This window comes from Monodelphis domestica, chromosome 7 (genome assembly GCF_027887165.1).
Source record: "Monodelphis domestica isolate mMonDom1 chromosome 7, mMonDom1.pri, whole genome shotgun sequence".
Lineage (NCBI taxonomy): Eukaryota > Metazoa > Chordata > Mammalia > Didelphimorphia > Didelphidae > Monodelphis > Monodelphis domestica.
This window is the reverse complement of record NC_077233.1, coordinates 189,591,108-189,614,429: the sequence shown is the minus strand read 5'-3', so window position 1 is coordinate 189,614,429 and position 23,322 is coordinate 189,591,108. Positions and strand designations below refer to the sequence as shown.

At 40.1% G+C, this 23,322-nt stretch overlaps 1 protein-coding gene across 5 annotated transcripts in view; it reads right to left on the bottom strand.

The window, feature by feature from the left end:
* Positions 1-23,322, bottom strand: part of ABCC1 (ATP binding cassette subfamily C member 1) — a 184,071-nt gene that overhangs the window by 125,270 nt on the left and 35,479 nt on the right. The window contains exon 1 of one of the 5 annotated variants that reach the window (XM_056806201.1): positions 10,504-15,522. The exons of the other annotated variants lie outside the window; for them this stretch is intronic. The gene's annotated coding sequence lies outside the window, so the exon portion shown is untranslated. Of the gene's footprint in view, positions 1-10,503; positions 15,523-23,322 lie in introns of those variants that run through there. 5 annotated transcript variants of the gene reach the window in all.

The following is a 23,322-nucleotide window of genomic DNA, read 5'->3' as shown; positions in this document are numbered from 1 at the left end:
TTCTAGAGGGGTTTGCAGAAGCTGCAGACCATATCTGAAGGCCAGAAGAAGAGATGGTAAAAGTTTAGAAATTCAGAAATGCATAAGATATATGTACAGTATTGTATAATACCAATATTTTATCTTTAATACAATAAATAAACACAATTTCTTTTTTTAAAGTTAAAATAAAAAGTGAAAGTTTAGAAAAAAACACTAAAGCCAAAAAAATTTATCCAGATTTTTCCAAATCATGGAGACGCCATGCCCCTAAATCCTCATGATGTGGAAGGGATACCTGTAGCTAATTTTGCCTAAATAAAATTTAAAAACTATTGCATGAATAAAATCAATGCAGAAATAATATGCAAAGAAAATATAGAGTGGGAGTGGGGAATATACATCTAATATTACAATTAAAAGTGTGAGATCCAAAATATACAGGGAATTGACATGCATATAATGCCTACAGTTTTTAGCCAAGTTATCAAAGGATATAAAAAAATTTTTTTTCAAAAGAATTGCAAGATACATTAAATAATTTCATGAAAGAAAATAACAATGAGACAACATATCAAAACCTGTGGGATATAACAAAAGCAGTAGATGAAAATTTATATCTCTAAATGCATATAGTATTAATAAAATAGAGAAAGAACAGATTAATGAATTGGGAATGCAATTTTAAAAACTAGAAAAAGAACTAAACTAAACTCCAACTAAACGAACCAAATTAAATGTCCTGAAAATTAAAGAAGAGATTGAAATATTTGAACACAAGAAAACCACTGAATTGAGGCAATCAGGTGGCTCAGTGGATTGAAAGCTAGGCCTAGAGACAGGAGGTCCTGGGTTCAAATTTGGCCTCAGACACTTCCTATGTGACCTAATTTCTATTGCCTAGCTCTTACCACTCTTCTTCCTTGAAACCAAAACACTATTGATTTTAAGGTGAAGAGTGAAGGTTTTTTAAAAAGAAAAGCTAAGTTTAGGAGTTAGTTTTATGCAGAAAAAAATCAACAAAATAGATTAGCCAACAGTTAAAATTATTTTTTTAAAGAGAAAAACAAAATATTTTGCTCAATTACATGCCAATAAATTTAATAATATAAATGAAATGGAAGTATATTTACAAAAATATAAACTACTAGACCAGTGATGGTGAATCTATAGCATGTGAGCTCTCTCTCTTTTTCTCTCTGGGGATGCCTGCAATTGCCCATCAGTTTGTTACTAAAAAGCCAGAAGCACTTGGGACAGAGCTGTTCCTCTCCCCCTCTCCATGAACCTGAGAACATTCCGCACTTCCCCCGCCCCTCTGCTAGGCAACCCAATGAGGGCACTTCCTCCCCTGCCTGGGGTAAGGTGCTGGGGGCAGGGCTCATGCTGTATGAGGGTACTTTGAAAAGGGCACCCTATTGAGTCTGTGGTGAAGGTGATTCCTGTGGTTTGGTTGGAGAGGAGTTAGGTTTGAGGGGAGCAGAACTAACAGCATGGCACATGGCTGGAGGGGAACAGAGCACTGGGGCCACTCCCCTCCCCTCCACCCAAAAGCCCAATGGGAGTGCTTCCTCCCTCCCTGTCTGGGCTAAGGTGGGGTGGACAAAGGGAGGGGCTGGAGCCAGGGCAAGGCACTCAGTCTTAGGGGTAGAGGACACAAGGCATGGCACTCAGTCTAAGGGGTTGGAATGGGGCCAGGGCCCAGCACTCTATCTCTAAAAGATTCACCATCACTAGCCTAGACTATCAAAGGAGAAAATAGAATATTTAAATAAACCTATTCTAGAAAAAGAAATTGACAAACCATAAATAATAAAAAAAAAAAACCACTAGGACCAGATGGATTCATAAGTGAACTCTACCAAACATTTAAAGTTCAACTAATTCCAATATTAAATAAATTATATGAAATAATAGGTAAAGAAGCTCAGTGTCTTCTTTCTGGCTCAGCTCAAACTCTTTGCATACAAAGCCCTGCTGGTATATTAGCACCTCAGCTATTAATCCTTTTATCTCCAAATCTCCTGGGAATCATTATGTATATATTTGTGTGTGTGTATATATATATATATATATTTTTTTTTTGCCAGCTTTGTTGATAAGTAAACTCCTTGAGGACAGGTACTATATTCATTTTCAGTATTTCTTTGTACCCCCAAATACTTACCACAAATGCTCACACAGAAACACAGAATTCCCTGGCCTGGGACGTTACCTCTCTAAAACACAGAGAGTAGAGGGTGGACAGCAGGGAACTACTCCAGCATCTTCCATTTAAGGAAAGTACCTAGGGTAGTCATTTCATCATTTTCCACCTGCTACAGGACTTCATCATGCCCTTCTCCCTCTCTCATGTATCTTCTTTTTTATGTGTGCTCTCCCACCATTTGACTATGAGCTATTTGAGGGCATTGGACTATCTTTTGCCCTTCTTTGTATCCCCAGAACTTGGCACAATGACTGGTCCATGAATGTTTAGTGACTGACATAAATGTTTGCTGATGAATTGATTTTTTTTTACATTTTTATTTATTATTAATAAAATTTATTAACAATTAATAAAATTTATCTACAAGTGTCCCAGTTCCTGTTCCATCACACATACATCACAGAAGGTATCATCCAGGAATCAGACATGTTCATACAAATTATGTCTTTCATGTTTCCATCTTTCAGTTCACTCTCTGGAGAAAATATTCAAACTTTACTCTTCAGGGGACATCTGGGGGATTCTGTGGATTGAGAGTCAGGCCTAGAGCCAGGGGGGTTCTGGGTTCAAATTTGACCTCAGACACATCCTAGCTGTGTGATGCTGGGCAAGTCACTTAACCCCCATTGCCTAGCCCTTACTGTTCTGCTTCAAAACCAATCACAGTATTGACTCTAATACGGAAGGTGAGGGTTTAAAATAAATTATTCTTCAAGTACTAAATCTATAGCTGTGTATGAAATTCTCTTGGTTCTACTCATTTTGCTGTAATTCTTTCCAAGTTTTATTAAAATTAGCCTTCTCATCATTTTCTTAGAACACAGTAGTATTCCATCACAATCATATGCCATAATTTGTTCAGCCAGTTCCCAACTGATGGGCTTCCCCCTCAATTTCCAGTTCTTTGCCACCACAAAGAGAGCTGGTATAAATATTTTAGAACATAGAGGTTCTTTTCCTTTTTCCCTGATCTCCTTGGGAACAGACTCAACAATGATTTTGCTGGGTATAAAGGAATATACAGCTTTATAACTCCAGTCTGAGTGCAATTCCAAATCGTGCTCCATGAAGAATTGATTTATACTCCCTCAAGTAACAATCCTCTTTAGCCAAAAGTTGGCCCTCCACTGGGGTCATTAACTTGGACTGATTTTTTTAAAATTCTCAATTTTCACAAAAAGAAGAGTGATAGATGGAAGTCTCTGAATATATTAATGTAACTTGGTCTAACCTTTAAATCCAGAAGCATGTACTATTATGGTTAAAGCCCAAACAGAACATGGGCTTTGGGCAGCACAGACAACAATTTCCCTCACCCTGAATGACCCCCAACAAAGATGACACTCATATTACTCACAGTATCCAGAGCCACACCTACAGTCATGTGTTTCCTAGATTAGGAAACTCTAGCTGGAGTGCTATCCCCAATACCTGTAGAGTTTTTCTCCCCAGTTATCCTGGTATACTACCCAACCAGAAGGGAATACTTGCCTTCCTTAGAGTAAGGGATCATCTGCTTGTAGAATTTAGACCTCAAATTAATTCAATTCAAATAATTGCCAAGGACCCATTATGGATGGATATCTTGAAGGTGACAGTTACACAAAGTACTTTCTGGGAGTACTTTGTAATACAAAATAAAACCAAGAGTCTTAAACAGAAAGCATGATGACAAATGAGGTCAGAACAGAGGAAGGAAGGAGGGCGGAGACTGAAAGGAGGAAAGCATCAATTCCAGGCTTGAACTTTTACTGTTGCCAAAAGGAACTGGCCAGGAGTCACTGTACATCTGAGCTCCGAGTATGGGTTAAAGATCTCCTCTAAGTGTCTGGTGGCCAAAAGGAGCTCCTATTATCATCATGGTACAAGAACTGACCAAGGAAGCAATGCCAACAACTTTCAGTCTCTAATCTATAAAGATTTAAGAAGAGAAAGGTCCTGGGTACAAAGAACAAGTCATAAGTAGATAATAATCTTCAGGCATCAAAAGACCTTTAAGGGAAAAATGACCAGATGTTCTCCTTATCTAGGAAAGGAAAAAATACAGCAAAACTTCACCAAATATGGACTGAGGCCAATCTTAATTAGTGAAAAGTCTGAATTATTACAGATTGGCTTGGGAGGCAAATTGAATACACATAAAACAAAGGTCAGCAATACAATGCCATGTAATTAAATGTTGTGTTGTGTGATATGGACTGAGCTGGTGGGGTTGTTAATAAGTTATTAAATATTGACCGAATTGCAGAAAGGTTTGTTGTTTCAATGGTATCCTAGTACCTGAGACCATTAATCACTATAATATCCTTCTGCCTGGCCCTCTCAAATTCAGTTTTCTCCTCTCATCCCATCCATTCTACACACTGCTTAATGTCAGACTAAGATCCTCATTGCCCTACTCAGGAATCTTCAAGGGCTCTGTGCTTTGTCCCACATTCATTAATCAATCATGTGATTCTCCTGACCAAAACGCCTCCTTGGTCACCACTCCCTTTAATTGCGGTCCTTCCCCCATCAGGAGAATCTAAACAATCAGGACTTTCCAGCTCACCATCATTATCCTTTTTATTACTGGCAAATTCATCCTCCAGTTTAGTCAAGCTAATATCTTAACTGTATGTCTTCCACCCTCCCACATTCCCTACCCACAAACACCAGACCCACTGCCATGACCAAATCCCCTCATGTCGTTGCCTCTGAATGCCTTCTCCATGCAACTCCATCTATTCAAATTCTCCCCATCTTAAAGTTCCAAGTCTATCTCCTCAGGAAGCATTTTAGACCCCACCTTTCAGGTTTCAGTGATATCCCTCTCCTGAAAATTTTAATTTTGTGCTGTCTTTGATCACTCCTTCTTAGGGCAGGTGTGTTGTTCGTATTTTTCCCAATCAATTGCTATGATCAATTCTTGGGAATCCCTTTCTATGGAGAAATCTTTTGTGATTTCTCCCACCTAATGTGTTTATTTTTTACATACCTATAACAGCAAATACATGTGTATGTGTATATATACATATATATGCACATATGTATCTGCACACACACCTTATCTTCTGACAGATCCATGACTTGGGACCCTAATTTTTGTCCTAGCATTTCTGGCACATAAAACTGGACCTGGCACGGAGAAGGCATTTATTAAATACTTGTTAAATGACTGGTTAAATTCCCACATGCCTGGAATACATTCCAACCTTACCTCTCCCTTGGGAAATACCTTCCTCTTTTTTTTCTTTTTTAAAATCCTTACCGTTTGTCTAAGAATCAATGCTAAGTAATGGTTCCAAGGCAGAAGAATAATAAGGGCTGGGCAGTTGAGGGTTAAATAACTTACCCAGGGTCACAAAGCTAGGAGACTAGATTTGAACTCAGTACCACCATCCAGGCCTGGCTCTATCCACTGAGCCACCTAGCTCCCCTAATCCTTCTCATTCTTTTAGCTATCTTCTGCATGAAGCCTCCTCTGATCCCCCCAACTATTAGTGTCCTTCCTACCTTGGATTTAACAGCTCATTTTTGTGTTTATTTGCTTTATGCTTATGCTGTATATATTTAGATAGGTTCTTCTTGTCTCCTTCACTAGAATAAGCTCCTTGGAAGTATGAAGAATAGTTTCTTTTGTTGTAATTGTTTTCCCCTGTACTTAGCACACTGCCTGACCAACAGTAAACACTTAATAATAAATGCTTGTTCACTGATGTTAATTTTGCTGAGCTTTTTTTTTTCTTTATTGTAAAGAGCAGTTTTCAGAGAGTTGAGGGAAATTATACAAGAAATAAGAATAATGTAAAACGAGAGAACAATAAAAATTTATTTTTTACAAAAGCAACAAATGCTTGTCTGAATAAACCAAGTGGGAGTCTCCAGAATGCTGTCTGACTGCTGTCCTTAAGTAGGTAGAAAGTACTTTTAGAAATTTATTCTCATAGATTCTGACTGGATTGAATAGATCCAGGAAAACAATATATGGCATGTCTCAGAAAATGAAAAACACCAAAACAAGCAAATCTGAGAAAAAGGGCAACCTTTCCCAGAAGTGAGCTACTCTGGGTACAGAGCCCGGCAGATGTAGCATCAGACTTCTTCCATGTGCATGCTAGTTTGATTCATCTTTTTTTGCCCCTTTTATCTTCTTTGTTACAAGGGATGGCATTAAAGGACGAGAGGAACATGAACAGGATAGACTCTGGACCAATAGATTCACTGGCATAAGGAATTCCTGGGTTTAGGAACTCCCTATACCCAGACGACTAGGAACCTTTTCTACAACGAACAGTCTCAATATAGTACCTGGGGCCACTGAAAGGTTACAGTTTTTTCAGTCATACTGCTAATATGTATCAGAGATATGAAACCTGAATTCAGGTCTTCCTGGTTTCCCTCTCTCAAACTACTTGAAATTTGAGGTATCAATTTTAAAAGATTAGATAGGGCAGCTGAGTGGTTCAGTGGATTGAGAACCAAGCCTAGAGATGGGAGGTCCTGGGTTCAAATCTGCCCTCAGACACTTCCCAACTATGTGACCCTGGGCAAGTCACTTGACCCCCACTGCCTAGCCCTTACTATTCTTCTGCCTTGGAATCAAAGATGGAAGGTAAGGGTTTAATTTTTTTTTTAATTAGAAATATTTTCTTAAGTAAAATATTCTCTCTCCCAAGTTTTTTTATACTATTAATCTGCTTTTTTTGTTGTTGTTCTGGAATATATTTTATTGACTCAAAGATTCTTAGAAACCTCAGACAATTTGGTACTGTTGTACATTCCATTCTCAAACGTGTAAAGAACAAGTTTGCCCTTTGAGCAAGTGCAGAGTTAAAACCTCTAAAGGGGTTCGTTTTGAAAACAAACCAAAATTGATAGCATAACCTTCAAGTAATGTTTAGTAAAATACAGGACAGAATGCTCATTTAGCAAGAAATCATGAAATGCATAAATATGTAAACAAGATAGGAAATCAATTCAATGTAAGTAAAGTACACAAGCTTCTCTTTTTTCTTTTTTTAAGCAAACCATCTCTAATAATTTTCCACTTGGGAAACCAAAACTGTACACCTTGTAGTCAAAATGCCATAAGACACAATACATGCAAAAAGACATTCACTTTAGGAATTCAGGCTTGGTTCAAGAGAAGTCACAAAGCATCTTTTGGTTCAAAATTAAATTAATGTATAATAAAACAGAATACAGAGGAATATAGTTTAAGTATATGTTACTGAGTACTTTTAAATTTTTAACTCACACTAAAATTCTGGGTTTAATTCTAATAATTTGCTAGTTTAAGTCTGATAAATCAATGTAGCATAGACAAATTTAGGGGAAATTTTCTGATTAGAAATATAATTATAAATATAATAAATATTATTAATTTTAAAACCTTATCTTCCATCTTAAACCAATACTGTGTATTGGCTCCAAGGCAGAAGAGTGGTAAGGGCAAGGCAATGGGGGTCAAGTGACTTGCCCAGGGTCACACAGCTGGGAAATGTCTGAGGTCAGATTTGAACCCAAGATGTCCTTTCTCTAGACCTGGCTCTCAAGCCACTGAGCCACTTAACTGCTCCCTATTTATTTATTTTTAAACTATTTTCCCCTGTTTACATGATTTATTTTCTTTCCCTCCCCCCTCCAAGAGCTGACAAGCAATTCCACTGGGTTGTGCAAACGTTGTCACTTGACACCTATTTCCATATTATTCATTTTTGCTATAGAGCCGTCTTTTAAAGCCCAAACCCCAAATCCTATACCCATACATACATGTGACATGTGGGTAAGTGATGTCATGTTTTTCTTTTGCTTTTCTAAGGAGTTCCATCTTGATGACATCGCCCATCCCAGCTAGACTGGCCTGTTCAGAGATACTTGAGAACATCACTCCATTGCCCAGCTCAGTGGTCTCCGGTTCCTGACACTAACCGCCGGAATGCTCTCTCCTCATCTTCTCCAAAACTGAGTTCCAGGATGGAGTGCCAGATATAGAGACAGATGTCCTAGATTCAAATTTGGCTCTCACATTTCCTGTCTGTGTGACCCTGTGCAAGTCACTTAACCTCAATTGCCCAGGTGTTCCTACTGTTCGGTCTTAGAACCAATACTTAGTATTATTGATTCTAAGACTAGAAGGTAAGGGATTCTGGTCCCACTATGTGCAGGAGGTCTTTCCTTGTCCTTCCCGTTGCTGCCGTTTTCTTCCCTTGGATTGTGGTCCATCTACTCTGCATAGATGCTCATGCACCAGGCAGTTTACATGTTGTCCTTAGTACAGTCTCTGGCATATTGTAACATATCGCTTAACGTTGGTTGGCTTGACTTTACCTCCCTAGAACCTGACTTCAATTTGTACAATATCACTACTGGGTAATTTCTGTCATGTTATTTCCTAAATGTGCTTTTTTCATCTTTACCTGCTGTCTTAAGATCGAGATTATGCTTCAGTTCCAAGGCAGAAGAGTGCTAAGGGCTAGGCAGTGGGGGTTAAGTGACTTGCCCAGGGTCACACAGCTGGGAAGGGTCTGAGGCCAGAGTTGAGCCCAGGATGCCCCATCTTTGGTCTGGCTCTCAAGCCAATGAGCCACCTATGTATTTTTGACCTAACCAACTAGACTCTAAGCTCCAAGGCTGAGACTACCCTTTTTATCTCTTCTGAATTCCCCAGAACACTTTCATGTGCTCTGCACACGAATACTTATAAGTTAATGGCAAAATAGAAGGACACTTCAGCAACAATCTAGTTCCATTAGATTCACACAATTCTAGAACCAGAATGATAGAAGTTTCATTGTATTTTCTCTTTTTAAACCCTGACCTTACAGAAGAACAGCCAGGACTAGGCAATCGGGGTGAAGTGACGTGCCCAGGCTCACACAGCTGGGAAGTACTGGGATCACATTTGAACACAGGTCTTCCTGACTCCAAGCCTGGTCCTCTATCCACTGTGCTACCTCGATGTCCCCAGGAAAGAGGCTTTAGCAGCTGCCTCACCATCCTCAGTTTATATAAGAACTGATTAGAACCGAGTAAATGAAATAACATACCCAAAGTCACACAGTGGGTTAGTGGCACTGGGAACGTTCGAATCCAGATGTCTTTTCTTTTTTTTTTAAATCCTTACTTTCCGTCTTGAAATCAATACTGTGTATTGGACAGTATATAAGGGCATATATATAAGGACAGTATATAAGAACTGCAATAAGGGTTAAGTGACTTGCCCAGGGTCACACAGCTGGGAAGTGTCTGAGGCCAGATTTGAACCTAGGACCTCCCATCTCTAGGCCTGGCTCTCAGTCCACTGAGTCACCCAGCTGCCCCCAGAATCCAGATGTCTTGATAACCAAGACCAGTACAATTTGATGACACTGAACACTCAGCACCTTGGTGGGAAAATTAATTCAAATCCTTCTTTGAAGTGACTTGTCCAAAGTTGCCCGGCTAATACCAATCAATCAACAAGCATTTATTAAACACCTGCTATATGCCAGGCATTATACCGGGCAGTAGGGCATACTATATAATCCCTATTCGAATTGAGGTTACTACATCTAATAAGAGACAAATTTATATTATTAAAAATGCACAGGACAGGGGACAGCTAAATGGCTCAGTGGATTGAGAGCCAGGCCTACAGATTGGAGGTCCCGGGTTCAAATCTGGTCTCACACACTTCCTAGCTGTGTGACCCTGGGCAAGTCACTTGATCCCAATGGTCCATCCTTTGCCCTTCCATCTAAAAATTGATATTGACAGAAGATAAGAGTTTGAAAAGAAAGAGAAAAGGCCATTCACAGCATAAAGTGGATACACATATGAAGTAAATGTATACAAGCTAGTTAAGACCAAGTTAGTTTGGGAAGGGAAGGCACTAGCAGTTGGGAGAGATCAGGAAAGGCTTTATCTAGAAGATGGTGCCTGAAGGAAGAGAAGGGCTCTGAGGCAGAGGGAAGGAGGGAAGGTATTTCAGATATAGGGAAGGGCTGGGGCAGAGGCATTGAAACACAAGACCAAGTGTGTCATGGGGGAGAAACAGAGTGGGACAGGCTGGCTAGTGTGCAAAATCCAGAAAGAGAAGGACTGTCCAGAGAGGCCTGAAAGGTCAGTTAGAGTCAGGGTGTGCAGGGCTTTTTTGTATTTTATCCTAGAAGCAACAAGGGTCACATGGTCACATCAGCACTTGAGGAAAAAAATTCCTTTGGTGGCTAGCAGTGTGTAGGATGGACTGGAGCATTAAGATGAGGTAGAAGAGCTGCTGTAAGAGTCTAGGGGAGGGATCATAGAAGCCTGAACAAAGGTGGCAGCACAGTTGGGACGGGAATCCAGCTTACCTTCTAGCCTCTTAACTCCTAATCCATCTCTCTTTCCACTCTCCGGTGCTTCTTCCCTGATATTCATCATGCCTATGAACAGTAACATTATTCTTTTTCTTCTTTTTTTTTTCCAAACCTTTGCTTTCTGCCTTAGACTCAATATTAAGGATTGTATTAGATATTGATACTAGGGGGATTATGGTAATGGGGAAATGTTAGAGAGGTAACACCAGGAATCAAGCCAGGGAAAAGACTGGACCTTGAGCCCCTCCCCCTACACTACTTCCTATTCCCTTTCAACTGTCTTAGAAATGTTCTTCTCAGAGATGGTAAGCTTGAAGATTTCCTCTAATAATCAAATCCTTTAACTAAGAGGTCTTTTATTCTTTCGGGTAGAGGGGGTAAGGAGAGGGGGTAAGAAAATCCCTAAATTTTCTGAGTTATTCTGTTGACTGAAGATTTCAAGATATATTCAAATTCAGGAAACAAAGTTATCTTTCCCTAAGGGGACATACTGACAGCAAATACTAACAGGTTTCTTCTGGGCTAAAAACCCAAATATCTTTTTCAGTTCACTGTCTTATGGATAAGACAATGGCTAAAGAGAGTGAGTCTATCTTCCACCTTCTGGTCCAACAGCCAGAGAAGGAACCTCTTTCAGCCAGCTCAAGCTGCTTAACTGCTTTTTCCCAAGGTTCCATGGAACTGTCTCCTCATCTCAGTTGATTGGCCTTTCACGAAGTTCTACGATCCTTTTCTTTTTTGCAGATGCATTTGTCACTTCTCAAAATCTTCATTAACAGTTCCAAAGGAGAAGAGTTGTAAGGGCTAGGTGGTGGGGGTTAATGACTTGTCCAGGGTCACATCACTAGGAAGTACACAATAATATTATTCAAAAGATGGAAAAAAGCATCTACCAGTCTTGCCGGATAAGCTGCCAATAACCAATCATTTAACCATTGATGCTATAGTTTTTCAAATGTATCCAACTCTTCCTGGCCCCTTTTGGGTTTGTTTGTTTGTTTGTTTTTTGACAAAGGCACTGGAATAGTTTGCCAATGTCCTTCACCTAGGAGGAAATTGAAGTAGTGTTAAGTGAATTGCCCAGGGTCACACAGCTAGTGATTGTCAGAGGCCGGATTTTAGCTCAGGTCTTCCTGACTCCAGGTCCCCCAGTAATCTATCCACTATACCACCTGACATTAATTCCCTCCCTAAGACAGACAGGTTGGCTTCTTGAAAGCAAATACTTAAGCATCTTTTCACTTTTTTAATATCCTCAAGACTCAGCACAGTGTCTAGCACAAAGTAGGTGCTTAATAAATGTTTACTGACTGATATCTACAAGTTCTCTGCATGTAATATGGGAGGCAGAAGTATAGGGGTAAAAGAAACACTCAGTTTCACAGGATTGTTGACTTAGAGCTGGAAGAGATCTCAGAAGCCATCTGGTCAGACTGCCCCAGTTTACCAGAGGAACTGAGGCCCAAGAGGTTGACTTGCTTAATCATGGGTAATTAAACAGCAGACTCAATATTGCAAAAAATTTACAATTTTAAAAATTTACAAACCAAGTGCTAACTTCAAGTGAAGCACAATTTCATAGGACAATCCATCCTACGAGTATTCTTTATGTTTAACAACTTTACCTTCTACTCATCTAGACTGCTTCCCTTTTTTTTTTCAATTACATATAATGCTCTTATAAAATGTCTAAATACTTAGCACTTGTTTGCTAACATTGTCAGGGTATAGTGTCAATAATAGAATTATGTAGGTCAAAGAACATAATAACTGATACAGAGTTTTTAAAAATCCAGAAGAAAGCATTATATACTGCCTATCATCACCAAAATGGACAAAGAATACTTTTGGGAACTTAGAGGAAGGTACCAAAAAGGCATAATGTTATACAATAGGAAACTAACAGAGGAGAAAACTCCCTTTATTAATGCAGATCAACACTTCTGATTAACTGAATAGTTCTGCAAATTCCTAGAAACACAGAGAGTTTAAGGATCTTGCCCTAGGCCCATAAAGTTCAATTCAATGAAAAAGAATTTTAAAAATGTTTTTTTGAGAGGGTTTTTAGAGTCATCTTTCAGTTGTATCTAACTCTTTAGGACCCCATTTAGGATATTATTGGCAAAGATACTGGAATTTTAAGCCATTTCCTTCTCCAGCTCATTTTACAAGTGAGACAGAGCTAAGTGACTTGCCCAGGGTCACAGCTAGTAAGTGTCCGAGGCCAGATTTGAATCTAGAAGAGTTTTCCTGCTTCCAGGTCCAGCACTTTATCCACTTTGCCAACCAGCAATCCCTTTTGGAGGGCACATGGGTCTTACGCAGGTTTAATCGGATGTAAGGCAAACTGTCTACCACTTACAGGAGCAGTCTAATACCACCTGAGCTTGTATTCCAAACGGGACTCTCATATCTGAACCAATCTCTATCTGTTCTAAAGAAAACCCTCTTCTTTCCTGCATGGCTCTGAATTTTCACTCAGTCTCCTCCATCCTACACCCACATGTAAAGAGTCCAAGGCAAATAATCACTAATCTTTAACAATATCTTGTAGCCCTGGAAGAGTCTCTCTACCTTCCCACTCACAGGTCTGACAAGTACAATATTCTCCTTCATAGGGGACAAGGAGAAGGTTCTAAAATTAAATTATTCATCATTTTTCTCCCTAAAGTTTCCCTTCCTTCAAATGTCCCTACTTCTGTCACCTTCTTCTCAGTTTTCAATTTTGGATTCATCCTTGATTGCTTCGTCTGCCTCCCCGTCCACATATATCTAACCAGTGACAAATTGTGTTGATTCAAAATTCATCTTTCTTTTTTCTAAATCCTTACCTTCTGTTTTAAAATTAATACTAAGTATCCATTTCAAAGCAGAAGAGGGGTAAGGGCTAGGCACTGGGGGTTAGGTGACTTGCCCAGGGTCACACGGCTAGAAGTATCTGAGGACAAATTTGACCTCCCATCTGTAGGCCTGGCTCTCTATCCATTGAGCCGGTCAGCTGCCCCTTTTAATTCCCTCTTACTCACTGACATTGACACTGACACTGTTCTTTTCCAGCCTACCTGTGTCTCTTTTCAAACTTTCTTGATGTATTTATCTAAATACATTTCATATTCCTTTAGTAAGACATAAATTCTTTAAGGGCAGGATCTGTTTTTCCATTTTGTCTTTATGCCCCTGGTGCAGGCAGTTATATGCAGTAGACACTGAACTGAACTGAACTGAAGGTCTCTGCCATTAGAAAGATGCAGGTCAGCGGTGGCCAGGTGGCCCAGTGGATAGAGCGCCAGGCCTGGAGTCAGGATTTAAATCTGGCTTCAGACACTTCCTAGCTGTGTAACTCTGGACAGTTAACCTTGTTTGCCTAGCCCTTGCCCTTCTGTGCTACAGTTGTCAACAGGACAGAAAGTAAGGTTTAAAAAAAGAAAGAAAAGGAAGCAAGGGGTCCGAAAACATTGGCCAGAGACCAAACGGACACTTTTGCCTTCCTCAACATTTTCTCAATAAGTCAGGACAATTCACCTTCTGCTACTTCCAACCCAGAGTTCCCTCCAGGTCAAGTTGCAGGGCTGAGTACTATCAGGCCGAACTCCTGAAATATTCTTGTTCCTTCTAACTGTCTCCTAGGCCATCAGGTTCATTTACCCGGAGGGAATGATAACTGTGGTTTCTTTTTTTAGCAGGAGCAGCTGAAAGGCTAGAAGGTTTCTGCCACCAAACTCCCTGGCTGGCAGGGGGTGGGGAGATACCTGACTCTAACAGGGTAGGATGAGTTCCCTGGAGCAAACAGGCCCGAGCAACAACTCCTGTTGCCAGGCAGCCCTTACTCGCTTCCCTGGCACAAGCCAGCCAAATGTTCTATGACTTCCTCAAAATCAGAGTTCATGACCTCCCCACCTCTGGCTGTCTGAGGAAGCTCTTGACCCTTCTGAGAATGCTTTTGAAGTAACTGAAGGACAGGCTCAGTTGCAGTTAGAAGTTGAAGAAACGAAAGGTGTGACCTTTTTCCCCCCTAAATCTACACCCCCCTGAAATCAATCCATGAGATCCCAGAATAAGAACCTATAATCTAGGGGAGTCTCACATTCTAGAAACTAATAGATGAAGGTATATATGGGGGCAACTAGGCAGGTAGAGTGCCAGGCCTGTAGTGTATGTGTATGGAATGGGAAGGGGGGCAGATTTGGCCTCAGACACTCCCTGGCCATATGTGACTCTGGGCAAGTCACTTCACCCCAATTAACTAGTCCGTGCTGCTCTTCTGTCTTATAACTGATAATTAGAAGACAGTTAGGTGGCTCAATGGACTGACAGCTAGGCCTGGGTTCAAGAAAAACAAAAAAGAATTGATATTAAGATAGAAAGTGAGGGTTTTTTTTTAAGAAAAAGAAAAAAAAGTACTTAAGTACCTACTTTGTGTCCATAACATGGAAAATACTTTAAATAAAGAAAATTTAGAGCCAGAAAAGACCTTAACTGTCATCTTGCCCATACCTTTAAATGAAAATATCCTCCAATCCAGCTGGAAAGACAGAACAATCACACATTTAAAAATGCATAGCTCAGGGGGCAGCTGGGTAGTTCAGTGGATTGAGAGTCAGGCCTAGAGACAGGAGGTCCTAGGTTCAAATCTGACCTCAGACACTTCCCAGCTGGGTGACCCTGGGCAAGTCACTTAACCTCCAATGCCTAGCCCACATGGATCTTCTGCCTTGGAACCAATACACAGTATTGATTCTAAAACAGAAGGTAAGGGTTTAAAAAAAAAACTTGGGAGGGAGATATGATTTCCTCATTTTATAGTTAAGGAAACTGAGCCAGGCAAAGGTTAAGTGACTTGCCCAGTCACACTGCTAGTAAGGGTCTAAAGAAGAATTTAAAGGGTAGCTGGGTAGCTCAGTGGATTGAGAGTCAGGCCTTGAGATGGGAAATCCTGGGTTCAAATGCAGCCTCAGACACTTCCTACCTGTGTGACCCTGAGCAAGTCACTTAACTCCAGTTGTCTAGCCCTTACTGCTCTTCTGACTCAGAACCAATGCACAATATTGACTATAAGAAGGAGGGTAAGGATTGGGGGGGAGGGGGGGAGAGGGGAAAGGATATGGATTCAGGTCTTCCTGACTCCTGCCCCAGAGCTGTATTCACCACCAAATAGCTGCCTCTTGAGAGTTTGTTGAACTGAAATCAAGAAAATGATGATGATAATAATTCCTCACAAATAGTTCTTAGACCACTTCCATAAAGCCCTTTCTTAAGTATTACCTCATTTGATCCATAAAAACCTCTGAAGCAGAAAGGGCAGAAATTGTTTACCCCCCATTTTGGTGCTGTAGAAAGAGCCACAGACCCTTAATTAACAGACCCAAGCTTCAAGTGCTGGCTTTTACTACGTGACGACAGCTACGGTCTTTTCCAGTTCTCAACCTATAAACCTATCATGGCCCATTTCACAGATGAGGAAAAATAAGATCCTGAGAAGGTGATAGGATAACATGGTCACCCAACTAATAAGGAGCAGAGCTGAGCACTCTCCCCTCAAGGATTCCGACTCCCACCCCGATGCAAATTCAACTCAAGATTATAAACTCTTTTAGGGGCAGCTGGGTAGCTCAGTGGCTTGAGAGCCAGGCTTAGAGACAGGAGGTCCTGGGTTCAAATCTAGCCTTAGACACTTCCCAGCTGTGTGATCCTGGGCAAGGTAAGAGTTTTAAAAAAAAGATTATGAACTCTTTTTTAGCATTATTTCTGGAGAATGGACATATTTGAAATGTAAATGCATGGCTGCTTGTTTTGGGGGGGGGGGTGTTGAGGGAGAGGGTTAGTCTATTTCCTAGAATGAGCCACACAGCACAGTCTACCGACTTTATAAACAGTTGCAAAGGAGGATGCCGTGTGTTGTTCAGAGCAGGTTGCGGTTTCCGGTTCTAGCTGTATGAGCTGGCTTTCTGAATCTCTGACTTCTGATCCAATAAGACAGCAAGTTTGCCCTTCTTGTTCAACAATCTAAACAATGCTATTCACTCCGTGTTTATAAGGCAAAAAGGGAGTCGATGAGGACTCAACTGAGGAATGGCTGAACAAATTGTGGTATGTGACGGTGATGGGATACTATTATGCTATAAGCAATGACGAGCTGCTTGATTTTTTTTTTAACCCTCACCTTCTGCCTTAGAATCAATACCATGTATTGGTTCCAAGGCAGAAGAGTGGTAAGGACTTGGCAACGGGGGTGAAGTGACTTGTCCAGGGTCACACAGCTGGGAAGTGTCTGAGGCTAGACTTGAACCCAGGACCCCCCATATCTGGGCCTGACTCTCAATCCACTAAGATAACCAGCTGCCTCCTTGTTTTCTATATGAACTGGAAAGACCTCCATGAACTGGTGTGTAGTGAAATAAGCAGAACCAGGAGAACATTGTACACAGAGACTGTAACATTGTGGGATGATCAAATGTAATAGATTTTGCTACTAGCAGCAATACAATGATCCAGGACAATCCTGAAGGACTTGTGAGAAAGAACACTATCCACATTGGGAGAAAAAGCTGTGGGCCACAGAAGAAGAACACATAATTTATCATTTGTTTATATGAGTACATGATTTGGGGGTTTGGTTTTAAAAGATCACTCTATCACAAAAATGAAAACTACAGAAATAGGATGAGTGACAATGCAAGTATAACCCAGTGGAATTGCTTGTCAGCTCCAGGATGGGGGAGGAAAAAGGAAAGGGAGAGTACACAAATCATGTAACCATGGAAAAATATTTTAAAATAAATATTTTTTAAATGATGATAATTTTACTTGTAGGAAAATTAAGACACAGAGATGGGAGTTGCTAGGTAGTTCAGTGGATAGAGTCAGACCTAGAGACAAGAGGTCCTGGGTTCAAATATGATCTCAGATACTTTCTAGTTTTGTGACTCAGCAAATCACTTAACCCCCATTGCCTAGCCCTTACCACTCTTCTGCCTTGGAACCAATACTTAGTATTGATTAAAAGATAGAAGGTAAGGGTTAAAAAAAAAAAGACACAGAAATGTACTTTGCATCCTGTTCAGGGTCATCTGAGAGAGCTAACACCAGGACCCAGCTCTCCTAATTTCCAGTGAAGTACTAGAGATTTAATACTCAAAAGGGATTTGGAGTCCAAACCTCTCCCCCTAATTTTACACATGAGAAAAATAGGCCCAAAGAGATTAATTAACTAGTGCAAAGTCATACAATTCTTGTCAAGGGCAGAATTAGAGCCAAAGTTCCCTGACTCCAGGACCAGTTTTCTTTTCCCAGGATCACAAAGCTTCCTATGCTAAACATTTTATTCTTTTTCTTCACATCTTTTTCAACCCTTACTTCCCATTTTTGAATCAATAATAGGTTTTGGTTCTAAGGCAGAACAGTAGTAGAGGCAAGGCAATTTGGTTTAAGTGACTTGCCCAGGGTCATACAGCTAGAAAGTATATGAGGCTATATTTGAATCCAGTATCTCCCAGCTAGAGGCCTGGCTCTCTGACACTTAGCTGCCCCATTTCATTCTTTTTTTTTTTTCTAGAAGGCAAATCACAAAATAATAGAATTGGGGAGTTAGAAGAGACCTCAGACAGCTAGTCTAATTCACAGAAATAAAAAAAGAATCCCTCACCATAACATACCTATCAGTAGTCATCTAGCCACCAAGGAGAGGGAACTCGCCACCTCTTATGGCAACCCACTGCACACTGGTAATTTAATTCTGCAAACAAATATTCACCTAACTTTCAGTCCTCAACCCATTAAGGTATGAAAATAGTATATATAGGTTATGACTGTGAATATGATCTCCATAAGACAGTAAACAGAACAAAGGAAGGAAGAGAAGGCACAGCAGAATAGTGTCTCATTCTAAAAATCCAGCCATTTGAAGCATAAATATTCAACTTGCTTCTTAGATCTCAAGGCACCTTAGGCACTCAATGGATCCAAGTTTTAGGTAAGTCATAAATCATCACCTCCAGCACCAGTTAAATTTAAGTCTCTCACAAGGACTTTCTCACTTTTATATTTGTATTTCCAAGTGCTTCCCACATATAGTAGGAGTTTAAAAAATGCTTGTTAATTAATATTATACTAAGTCCTTGATTAAACCAGAGCACCATTCTACACATAATCTTGCTTATCGTGGTGCCCCTGGCCTTCAGGAGGGCATTTCAGAAACACTTTAACAAATGACAAAAGTCTTTCCAAGTAATCAGACTTTATCAGATTATCTCTATCCTTGAGCATTCCAACTGAGTGAATTTTGCAATGATTCTATGAAGTTGCAGCTCAATTCTTAGGATAAAATGTGCATTTCAAAGTAGCTGGGTAGCACAGTAGATAGAGCACCAGAGCCAAAAGTCAGGAAGACTTAAGTTCAAATCCAGCCTCCAATATTTACTATGTGATATTGGGCACAGTGTCAGGACTCTCTGCCTTAATTTCTTCATGTCTAAAATGGAGATAATAATAGCACCTTATAAAGATAAAATAAGATATCTTAAAACTGTTTTATAAACCTAAAACCTTATAAAAATAGAAATGCTGGCTATTATTAGGACGGAAGGTAACTCGTCATTCCTCTCAATTGTCAGCTCTTCTCAGAGATTGGGTGTTTTTCTATACTCGGACTTACCTGGAATCTTTCACCTAATTAAATGGTGCTCAAAAAAATGTTAATTAAAGTGAATTGGAGGAGGAACCATTGCAAAGGCTCAGACCACACCATCAAATGAACATCCCCCATAAACAAAGCCTTTGGGAAAATGCCAAAAGATATAGCACCAGTCCTTGAGGAGTTTGCTATCTATTGAGAGGGAAAAGATACATGTACAAAAACTAAAAATACTGAAAAAGCAACATTCAAAACAAGGACAAATGAATACATCCCTACAAATTGAGTCTCTAACTTTAGTGGGGAATATAAAACAAAGAAGCAATCAGAGGCCTGCAGCTAAGCAGAGACGGGAACAATATCAGACTTGTTACACTCCAAGATGCTAATCCTATGTGAAACAGACCGTGTATATTTCCCCAGGGCTAGAAGTAGAGCAAAAGGAGAGAAAAAATGAAGTTTGGCTGGAGAGCATCAGAAACAGAACCAAACCTATCTGTAGGGAAGGCTCTAGTCTCCCATCCCCAATCCCACACATACCCACTGGGGATCCTCCCAAGGAGTCCTCATCTACTGACTCATCAACTCTAAAAATAAAACAGCCATGAATTATCAACAGGCATTCCTGAAGCTGCCTTTAGCCACAACACCCAGGAAGCCTGCATCAACTTTTACAAGACTTCTTGAGTCCAAAGAGAATCCAAAATGACATTTGTTAATGACAAATGCTCCTATCTTAACAGGAATTCCTCTGATTGAAAACAAAAACAGCCATTATTACAATACATGGCAACTAAAGAGAAGTTAATTTTGAGAAAGCTTGCTACTCTAAACCGCTAAACTAAAATCCATGATTTTCTTAATTCTCTTTCTGTCTTACAAGCCAAGTATCCCCAAGAAGTAGTTTGATTATATGGCTGAGGGAGTCACCAACCCACTACCCACTGTGCAAATGTAATGGACAAGGATCACTGAATTCACCCTAAAGCAAGGATTCTTAATCTTGAGCCTGTAAACTTCTCAAACTATTTTGATACTTATTTCAATATGATTACTTTTTTATGTACTTAAAAATAGTATTCTGAGGCGGGGTTCAGAGACTTCCCCAGAATGTCAAAGGCATCCATGTCACAAAAGAGGTTCAGAATCCCAGTCCTAAAGAATAAAGATCTAATTTAAGTTCCTGTCTTGAAAATAGCTTTTAAATTAAAGGAAAGGAGAAGGGAAATGACAGGGCATCTTAAGGGGGAAAATGTCCAGAAAGGTGAAGCTATTAAGTGAAGAAGCTTGTCCTAGAGTCCTATATATCTATTATGGGATTAATTTGTAGGCAAAATGCTGATGCTGGAGGAGGCAAGAAGATTGAGATACAAAAGAAAACTAAGTTTTTGCCCTTGTAGCCTAATAGAAGAAACAGAACAAGATATGTAACTTTTTGAACAAATACACATGAATAGAGACAACACAATGCAGGCAAGAACCGAGAGACCATTCATTATCCTGCCTCCTTGATATTTATCACTGCCCTTTCTAAGTCATAGTTCAATCATTCACTGAAAACATTCAGGTTTTCATCTGGGCCAATAGTTTTGTCTTGCTGGTGTGACTTAGTTTGATGGAAAGAAAGCTGGGTAGTTCATCCTTCTGAAATAAATGCTTCTCATCTTCAAGAGAAGACAAAAGTGGCTTCTTGTCTCTAATCCTACTTTCTATTGTTTTTACCCAGAAAATAGTGTTAAGATAAGATGACAGTGGGTATTTTTGCTCCTATATTCCTCCTAGATCCCTGGGTTAAAATTGACAACATAAAAAAATACTGACAACAAGTATTTATTTCCTTGGGCTAATTAACAAAAAACTAACCCTCACTCCTCACATAAAGAAACATAAAGCTTGGGGAAGCTAAGTGGCATAGGCCATTTGGGAGGACCTAGGTTCAAATCTGGCCTCATAAATTTCCTAGCTGTGTGACCCTGGACAAGTCACTTAACCCAAATTGCCTAGCCCTTACCACTCTTTTGCCAAGGAAGGAAGGAAGGAAGGAAGGAAGGAAGGAAGGAAGGAAGGAAGGAAGGAAGGGAAAGAAAAAGTTTGGGGCTTCTAAATGGCACAGTAGATAGAGCACCAAGCCTGGAGTCAGGAGGCCCTGGGTTCAAATCAGACCTCAGGCACTTCCTATGTCTAGGTAAGACAATCCTGTTTGCTTTGCTCTTGACTTTCTGTCTTAGAGGTACAAGGACAAAAGGTAAGAGTTTAAACAAAACAAACATAAAGCTCATAAAGGTAAGAGAAATGCCTGTTTGTCAACGAGACAAGAGATAACACTTTTTCTTTAACTTGAGAAGGAAGTCTTGATTTCTTCCAGTCTCTCAGGTCCTCCAGTGTTAACTGTACCCAACAGTAGATAACTATCAAGTCCCGCAGTGTTATGCACTGTAGTCATCCTGGAGCTCAAAGGGAAATAATGAGCAAGAGGGAGAAGGCAGACACAACAGGCCAAAAAAGTGCCATATCACCCACACGTTGCAAAAGAACCAAGAAGTTACACAACCAAGAAGGAAAAATGTCGGTTTATACTTCTCCCCCCTCCAAATTCACTTACTTCTACTCAAGCAAGCAAAAAAAAAGAATAAATTTCAAATTTCATCAATGGGTAGAGAAACACAAAGAGGTCTAGACTGAATGGTCTTGCCCAATTCAAATTAAAATTTATGGTCCATGACCACTAAAAGCTTATTCCTGTCTCCTAGAATCGCCCCCCCCTTTTTTTTTTTGAAGATATAAAGGGTCAGCATAATCTTCTGTATGAAGCCTTTTCTAATACCCCCAGTTGCTCATACCCTCTCCAAAAAATTTACCGTGCATTTATCTTGTGTATAAATTATTTGTGTGAATATTATCTCTCCTGATAGAATGTAAGTTCTTTGAAGACAAAGATTGTTTCATCCTGGATATTTGTAATCTCAGCATGTAATACTGTCCCTTTCATTTATATAAAGGTTCATAATTTATAATGAAATCCTGATTTTAAAAAAATTCACTCTTTAATTCAAAGCCTAAAAATCAACCAACCAATCAACAAGCATTTAGTAATTATTTACTATTTTTTAGGTACTATTCAAGGTGCCAAGGATAACAGGTACAAAAAGAACAAAACAATTCCCACTCTCAAGGAACTTTTTTTAAACCTTTTCCTTGTCTTAGAATTGATAGCAAGGCAAGAGAGTGGTAAGGACTAAGCAACGGGGATTAAGTTACTTGCCTAGGATCACACAGCTAGGAAGTGTCGAAAGGCAGATCCAAGGAACTTCCAATACAGAAGCAAGCAGGCATAAATATAAAGCAAATAAATCTAAATCCATACAAAGGAGTCTAAGCCTCAAAGTGGTCTGGAAGGGAGGATACTAGTGGTTGGGGGAAATCAGGAACAGCTTCTTGCAGAAGATGGAGCTTGAGCATCATCTTAAAGTAAGGAATTTCTGGGGGAGAAGGGGATGGAGTGCATTCCAGGTGTGTGAGACCTACACTACAAGGACATGAAGACAGGAGATGGGGTGTCATGCTTTCATTCTCTCATACCACTTAACAATATTCCCCTCTTATACTATACTGTACTATACAGTCCAAAGCCTTACTGCAGGATGCGCATCTCTTGGGCCATCTTCTTAGGAAGCCCATATGCATCCCTTCCCTTCCCATCCCTGTGCCTCTGTGCTCATGCCCTATGACTGGAATGCTCCTCCAACTGGTAAACTACTTTTAAAGTCCAACTCGAATTCTACCATCCCTCCATGAAAGCCTCTTTAACCCCAATCAGTAATAAGCTCTTATATCCTTCAGAAATGCCCAGAACACCTTGCTTATACTTCATTCATGCCACATTCTAAATGTACTAATAATATGCCACATATTAAGTGCCCACTGTGTGCTGGGCATCTTACTAGGGAGTACCAAAAGAGGAATATAACCATAATCCTCAAGGAAGGGATAGATAGATAGATTTTTTAAAATAACCCTTACCTTCCATCTTAGAATCAATACCATGTATTGGCTCCAAGGCAGAAGAGTCCTAAGGGCTAGGCAATGGGGGTGAAGTGACTTGTCCAGGGTCACACAGCTGGGAAGGGTCTTGAGGTCAGATTTGGACCTAGCACCTCCCATCTCCAGGCCTGGCTCTACCCAGC